Source organism: Taudactylus pleione, unplaced genomic scaffold (assembly GCF_031769625.1).
Source record: "Taudactylus pleione unplaced genomic scaffold, aTauple2 ptg000201l, whole genome shotgun sequence".
Classification (NCBI taxonomy): domain Eukaryota; kingdom Metazoa; phylum Chordata; class Amphibia; order Anura; family Myobatrachidae; genus Taudactylus; species Taudactylus pleione.
Genome location: NW_028284603.1, coordinates 47,954,786 through 47,962,500, shown reverse-complemented (window position 1 = coordinate 47,962,500; position 7,715 = coordinate 47,954,786).

Here is a 7,715-nt window from a genome sequence, read left to right as displayed (position 1 = left end):
TCTCAAATGAGGGTACTCACCAAACACTATCAATCGGTGTATTAAAAAGGCCTATCGACAATTTTCAATGCCATCGGTCTCTAATCGTGTGACGAAGAATCCAGACCGGTTGGTACATGTAACCACTTTCGATCATCTATCGTCAGCCTCTTGACAGATTTATAGGAAATACTGGCCTTTGGTCACTACTGATCCAGCACTAAAGATGTTGAAATGTCCACCGCCAATGGAAGCCTACAGAAGGGGGCCTAATCTAAGGCAAATTTTGATGCGGCTTAATACCATGAAGGCTGGATGTTTTAAATGTGGTTCTTGCATCACTTGTCGGGCAATGATAAGTGGTGATATGTTTCCCCATCCACACAGTGGGAAAAAGATTAAAATTAGACATAAACTCCTATGTACAATGGATCATGTAGTGTATTTCCTCACATGTCCGTGTGGTCTATTTTATATTGGAATGACCACCAGGCTCTTTCGAGAAAGGATGGCCAATCATCGGACTTCCATTCGAGTTGCCCTAGAGTCTAGAACAAGTGATAAACCAGTCGCTAAACATTTTTTGAACCTTGGACATCAGGTCTCGTCCTTGCGATGTATGCTAATTGATCATGTCCCAAAATTGATTAGAGGTGGTGATCGGGAATTAATACTTCGAAAACGGGAAGCATGATGGAGTTATAATCTGAACACAACAGTTCCCTGCGGTTTAAATGAGAATAATCCGTTGAAAATATTCCTAAAATGCTGTTTTTTTTCCCTGAAGCTTTCATTTCCTTCTTGCCAGTATATTTATACTGAATACTAATATGGAACACCATGTATTCATGGTTTGTTGCTATGCTGATTTTCATTTTAATTTTGGTTATGCTATTAAGCTATATATATTTTTTTTTTTTATATATTTTCTCTTTTGTGTATGTATTATAGACTGTGGAATTCTTTAATTTTTTTTATTAATTATTTTTTATTATTTTCACTTTAGTGTATATTTTCTTTTTTCACTATATTGGTGTTTAATTTTATGTTTTATTTTTTATAATATTGTGTTGAAACGCGGGTTTGTGAAAACTATGGTACACACTATGGACCTCATTCAGAGTCGGTCGTTGCGGCCGCACAGTCGTAAGGGAAAAGGGGCCGGATATGCAAATGATGCACTCGCAAGTTGCGTCCTTAAGATCGGATCGTTAGCTGGCCGACCAAGGGGAGGATGCGGCCGTAAGACAAAAAATACGCCCCCTTCTCGTACGCATTACACGTCATCTCCGGCCATATAAGGATTAATCGATAACCATCGGAACTGGTCGTAGAGCTTAAGGTTGACCATACCCTCTCTTAAGCACTACGATCAGGTCAGTGTACAAACCACCCATGTCACGTTTGCCATGACACTACTTTGTTAATTATGCACTCCCGTAAAAAAAGCTTGCATAATTAGGCACGCCTGAGTTTGGATCTCCACTCCCCCGTTTTCAAGCACCTTCCCCTGTTACCACCCACAAACGCCTCATTCTGTCACTCAAACTACCGACCTGGCTGTGTTCAAGGAGAGAGAAATTTCTGATCGTAGCAGCTAGTTTGCGCACGCGCATTGTGAACTTTACGCATGCGCAGTTTAGCGAACATCGGTGGCGTACGACTGTGCGGCCGCAACGACCGACTCTGAATGAGGTCCTATATGAGCCCTTTAAGTCTGGTTTCATGGATCAATAGTTTAATTATGCAGCTGCTGTGTAGAAAAATATTTATGATATATTATGGTTTATTGCACATGTTCCCTGAATAACTAGATGGCAGGACACCCATTGGTATTTTTAGGTTTGGCAGTCACCTGGTTGGCCAGTTTGATATGTTGCTTAGCAACAGTATAACACTAATTGAGCCTCAGTGTGCGCTGATAGTTTTGGTGATGCGATACTTATGTAAGTTGCCTGATTCGTCAGCCATAAGGAGGGTGTCCACTACCCGATGGTGAAGAGACTGAGCGATGGCGATGTCGTTATCGTTCAGTCGTTTACTGCACTGCGGGGTGCCCACGCTGAGTGATGTGTCGTTCAGTGCGGGCACGGTCGGTCATCTGCAGACATGCTGAGCCTGACGATGTCGTCGGGTTGACCAGCATGTTTGAACGATGATAGATGTCTAAAAGACCAAATTTTTAAACGATGTTCAAACGATGTTTAAACGATGTTCAAACGATTATCGAATGATTTTATCGTTATCGTTCAGTCGTTCAATTTTGTCGTCTAGTGGATACCCCTCTTTATAGTTTATTCAGCTACATAGCCATGATGATGGTTGTCATGGATGTGCTGTTATTCGATTGGCTACCAAGATGTATTGCCAAGTGGTACTATTATAGGAGCGTGGCTACAGCACGTGCAGACTCTTCCGGATATGTTACACGCATGCAAGCAGCTTGACCCGCAAGCTTGATTGGTTGCCTAGTTACACAGCCATATGAGTGTCTGACTTGCGCGGACACTTCCGGGTTCGGTGTTTTTCCTAATGATGCAGCCTTGTGGTAACACACGTGGTGTGTCATTAGCTGCTATTGCGACAGCGCTCCTAATGCCAATGGGGAGGTGTTCTTTGTTCCTGCCCTCTCAGCTAATGGGTGTGTGCCTACATTGTTGTAGAGTGTGATGCAGTACTTCAGGTGAATTTCATTATAATTAGTGTAATTGAACTAATGCTGATCCTCCAGGCTTTATAAGTGAGCTCATGGGGTATAACCAGTATGCCTTTTGTCAACATGCTGGATATCTGTCAGTGCTGATGTGTCTTGATAATGAGCCATAGGGGTCAAAACGGTGGAATATCATTATTTGAATAAATCCGGTTGAATCATTATTCTTTAGTGCGGTGAGTGCCCTCATTTGGCTATTTTTTTAGCCTCCTTGGATATTTATTGGAGTACCTGATTGGCCATTCTCCCTAGTGGAGCACCCTGCTGAATGACTTTACTAAGGGATGTGAGTACTGTATTTCTCAAATTATTTATATATATATATTTATATATACACACATATGCACCTAATCAGCCGTGTGTGATATATATAGATGTGTGTGTGTGTGTGTGTGTGTGTAAAGAAAAAAATAAAATAAAAATAAATATATATATATATATATATATATATATATATATATATATATATATATATATAATTTATTATGGCCTGGCCCTTTATAACATACCTCCCAACATGACCCCCTCCAGGAGGGACACAATGCTCTGGTCCTGGACTTTCCTGGTAAGAGGCGGGGCTGTAGCGCAGTTCAAAATTTAAATAGGGGAGTCACACCAACTGTCATTTCACACGCTGCCAAACATCACTGGCTGGGACTCACTGGCAGTTGGTGTGACTCCCCTATTTGAATTTTGGACTGTGCTGCAGCCCCACCCCTGGAGCCTCCACCAATCATAAATTACCAGGGAAGTCCAGGACCAGAGCATTGTGTCCCTCCTGGAGAGGGTCATGTTGGGAGGTCTGCTTTATAATAATGGGCGTTATGGGGGAGGAGGAGGAGTGGCTGAGGCCGGAGGGAGTGGCCCGTATATCTAGAACAGCGGCGGCTACCAGAGCCGCCGCTGCTGTCTCTACACGGCCAGTGATCACTGCCAGAGCCGCAGCGGGAGGGTATCCCGCTGGTGGCCCGGACACATAGCACAGCGGCGGCTACCAGAGCCGCCGCTGCTGCTTCTACTCAGTCAGTGATCACTATGTGATCACTGGCGTGCTGGTGGCCTTGCTATTTAGCAGCAGCGGCGGCGGCTACCAGAGCCGCGCTGCTGCTGCTTCTACACAGTGATCACACTGATCACTGTGTCTTCCCGGAGCCGCAGCGGGAGAGTGTCCCGCTGGCGGCCCGGCTATTTAGCAGCAGCGGTGGCGGCTACCTGGGCTGACCAGAAGGTCCCTCTGATATAGGCGGCAATGGGAAGATTAGCTTCCCATAGCTGCCTAGTAGCCATTTCTAACTGGTCGTATCAGATACGACCATGTCAGGGAAAGCACATTCTGGTATGGTCATATCTGATACGACCGTGCCAGGCAAGTGGTTAAAGTACAACCATATTAAATAAAAAAAAGGTTTACTTTAAAACTCCATGTATGTGGCAGACACTCATAAAAAGGGGTTGGGTATGAGATCACAGCGGTCAGGATGCCGCTGGTCATAATACCCACAGCGGCATCGTGACAGTCAGAATCCCGACACCCATAAGGAAACATGGGAAGACTAACCCTTACCCCTACCCCATACCATATCCCTCCCTCCCCAGTGCCTAACCCTAACCCACACCCCACACCCTCCCCCTAACACATGATACTTACTATTCGGATGCCGGTGGTTGGGATTCTGCTGCCGGGATACCAACGCTGTGGGGATTTCATTGCCGGTATCTTGCCCGTCGGCATCCCGCATGTCGGGATGCTGACTACATCCCCATGAAAAGTTCTACCCATCCACAAGATGCAGGCATAAAATGTGGCTGGAGAGGATGGGATAGAAACAGTTGCAGACTTAGGTTTTTAACCACTTAACTGGCATGATCATATGGGATGCGACCGCTGCCAGATGAGTATCTTTCAGTAGGCTGATTTCCCCCACTGACTTCAGCATGCTAAGAGAATGGAGATTTACAAATCAATGATTTTTAGCTCACAAATTGTCTTGGTGCTTGTAGGTGATGGAGAATTGGTAGCTATAAGTGGTGGTGAAGTATTCTTAAAGTATAATGTTTTTTTATTTTATTTGGATGGTCGATAATGTGACAACAAAGATTGGGAGACAACAAAAGAGAAATTGCATTGCTTTCAAGAGCTTTCTTTCTAGAGGGGCTATGGGTGAACGCAAGAATGAGATTGGAACAGGATGTAGTTTAAATCCCGGTGTGCGGGATGCCGGCGCTCAGAATGTCAGCTCCGGAATACCGACACCGGTCAGAATCCTGGCCCCACCATCCCGGCGGTAAATAGGGGGGTTAGAGTTAGGGTTAGGCACTAGGGGGAGGGCTAGGTTTAGGCACTAGTGGGGGAGGGTTAGGTTTTATTCTGTGGGGAGGGTTAGGGGTAAGGTTAGGATACCTACCGACTGGTGTTGGTATCCTAACCCTGTCGGAATGTCGGCCTCAGGATTCTGACCTCCAGATCCCGAGTGCCAGCATCCTGTACCCAACCCAATGGGAACAGGGGAGAGCAGAGGTTGGAAAGTTAGGAAGAGGGGTGCTAGGCTCGAATGAAAAGAATATTTTTAAGGACACATTTAATAGATTGGGCAGTTAGAAGAAAGTCTTATTGAACATGGGAGGGCATTACAGAAGTTGGGCACAGCCTGGAAGAAATTCAGAAGGCAAGAGGAAACGAGATTGGAGATGTAAATAGGAGAAGAGAGGTTCAGTGAGTTGTGGGTGAGAGAGAGAGAGATTTGATTTTAATTCTAGAAACAAAATAAATATACAAGCGCTGTCAGGAGTGGTTTAACCAAGCAGCTGCTAAAGGAGATGGTAGGTCTCCAATATAGTGATAAATAGAAAAAGAAAAACAGCGCTTTCAGTAAACTATTTGATTAATATCTAATACAGAAATTGATTAGAACCATTTAATATGACCAATTGGTATCACAATACTTAAAACGAGTACATCATTAAAATGTATATAAAAAAGAAAACTGGATATTTAAGGTGAGATGAAATACACAAATATCAATTCCAGACATGCATGTCAAAATTCAAGCTCATAATAATAAACCCTTAATATGGCACACTGGGAATACACTTGATGAAGTCCAATCAAGGATTAAAGTGGCAATTGCAAATGAATAGATATTACCAGTTCCAAAAGTTCTCCAATCAAAATGAATTTATAGGTCTAATGACTGGCAGTGACCTCTTTAGTGGAGTCTTCTTTGCATCCGCAGCGGATACTGGTATCCTATGGAGACGTATATATCCCCTACACAAATTCAGCTGTCATCCCCAAGAAGGGGGGGAAGATAGAAAGTGGATGGCCAATTCCAAACTGGTGACTGGTGCCACCTGTAATTTGATGCTTGCCACCAGTGATGGTTCCACAGGGCTTCAGCCAAAGAGAGTGTAAGTGCCAGTTAAGGGTATAACATACCTCCCATCCTGACCCTCTCCAGGAGGGACACAATGCTCTGGTCCTGGGCTTCCCTGGTAATTTATGATTGGTGGAGGCTCCAGAGGCGGGGCTGCAGTACAGTCCAAAATTCAAATAGGGGAGTCACACCAACTGCCAGTGAGTCCCAGCCAGTGATGTTTGGCAGTGTGTGAAATGACATTTGGTGTGACTCCCCTATCTGAATTTTGAACTGTGCTGCAGCCCCACCTCTTACCAGGGAAGTCCAGGACCAGAGCATTGTGTCCCTCCTGGAGAGGGTCATGTTGGGAGGTATGGTATAACCACCAACGCATTTCCCTGCCGGATTGGCAGCTTTTTCAAGGTGTTTAAGAGCTCTGTTTAGGCAGATTTTGTCACCTTGAAAAAGCTGCCAATCCGGCAGGGAAACGCGTTGGTGGTTATACCCTTAACTGGCACTTACACTCTTTGGCTGAAGCCCTGTGGAACCATCACTGGTGGCAAGCATCAAATTACAGGTGGCACCAGTCACCAGTTTGGAATTGGACAGCCACTTTGTATCTGGGACTTTACTACAATTGCCTTCCCCCCCCCTTCTTGGGGATGACAGCTGAATTGGTGTAGGGGATATATACGTCTCCATAGGATACCAGTATCCGCTGCGGATGCAAAGAAGACTCCACTAAAGAGGTCACTGCCAGTCATTAGACCTATAAATTAATTTTGATTGGATAACTTTTGGAACTGGTAATATCTATTCATTTGCAATTGCCACTTTAATCCTTGATTGGACTTCATCAAGTGTATTTCCAGTGTGCTATATTAAGGGTTTATTATTATGAGCTTAAATTTTGACATGCATGTCTGGAATTGATATTTGTGTATTTCATCTCACCTTAAATATCCAGTTTTCTTTTTGTGTGTGCGTGTATGTATGTATGTATGCAAGTATGTGTGTGTGTGTATATGTGTATATATAATATATATATATATATATATATATATATATATATAGCAAGGGAAAGGCGGCACTCACAGGTCTCATGAAATGAAAGAATCAAACTTGACAACTATGTCTGCAGACACAGTTGTCAAGTTTGATTCTTTCATTTCATCAGACCTGTGAGTGCTGCCTTTCCCTCTCTACATATGTAAGTGGGTGTTCAATTGAACTTCCAGGAAGGCACCAAGGCAAGTAATTTATTTTGCATTTATGTGGAGTGCCAGCCATTTGACTATATATATATATATATATATATATATATATATATATATATAATATATATATTTATTAGGGGTGTGCACCGGCCACTTTTCGTGTTGTGTTTTGGATCTGGATCTTTCTTCGTGTTTTGGATCTGGATTGGTTTTGCCAAAACCACCCTTCCGTGTTTTGGGTTCTGGGTTTTGTGTTTTGGATCTGTATTTTTTTGAAAAAAAGCATAAAAACAGCTAAAATCACAGAATTTGTAGGTTTTTCTGCTTCTATGCTATTATTAACCTCAATAACCTTAATTTCCACTCATTTCCAGTCTATTCTGAACACCTCACACCTCACAATAGTGTTTTTATGTCCAAAAGGTTGCACCGAGGCAGCTGGATGACTAT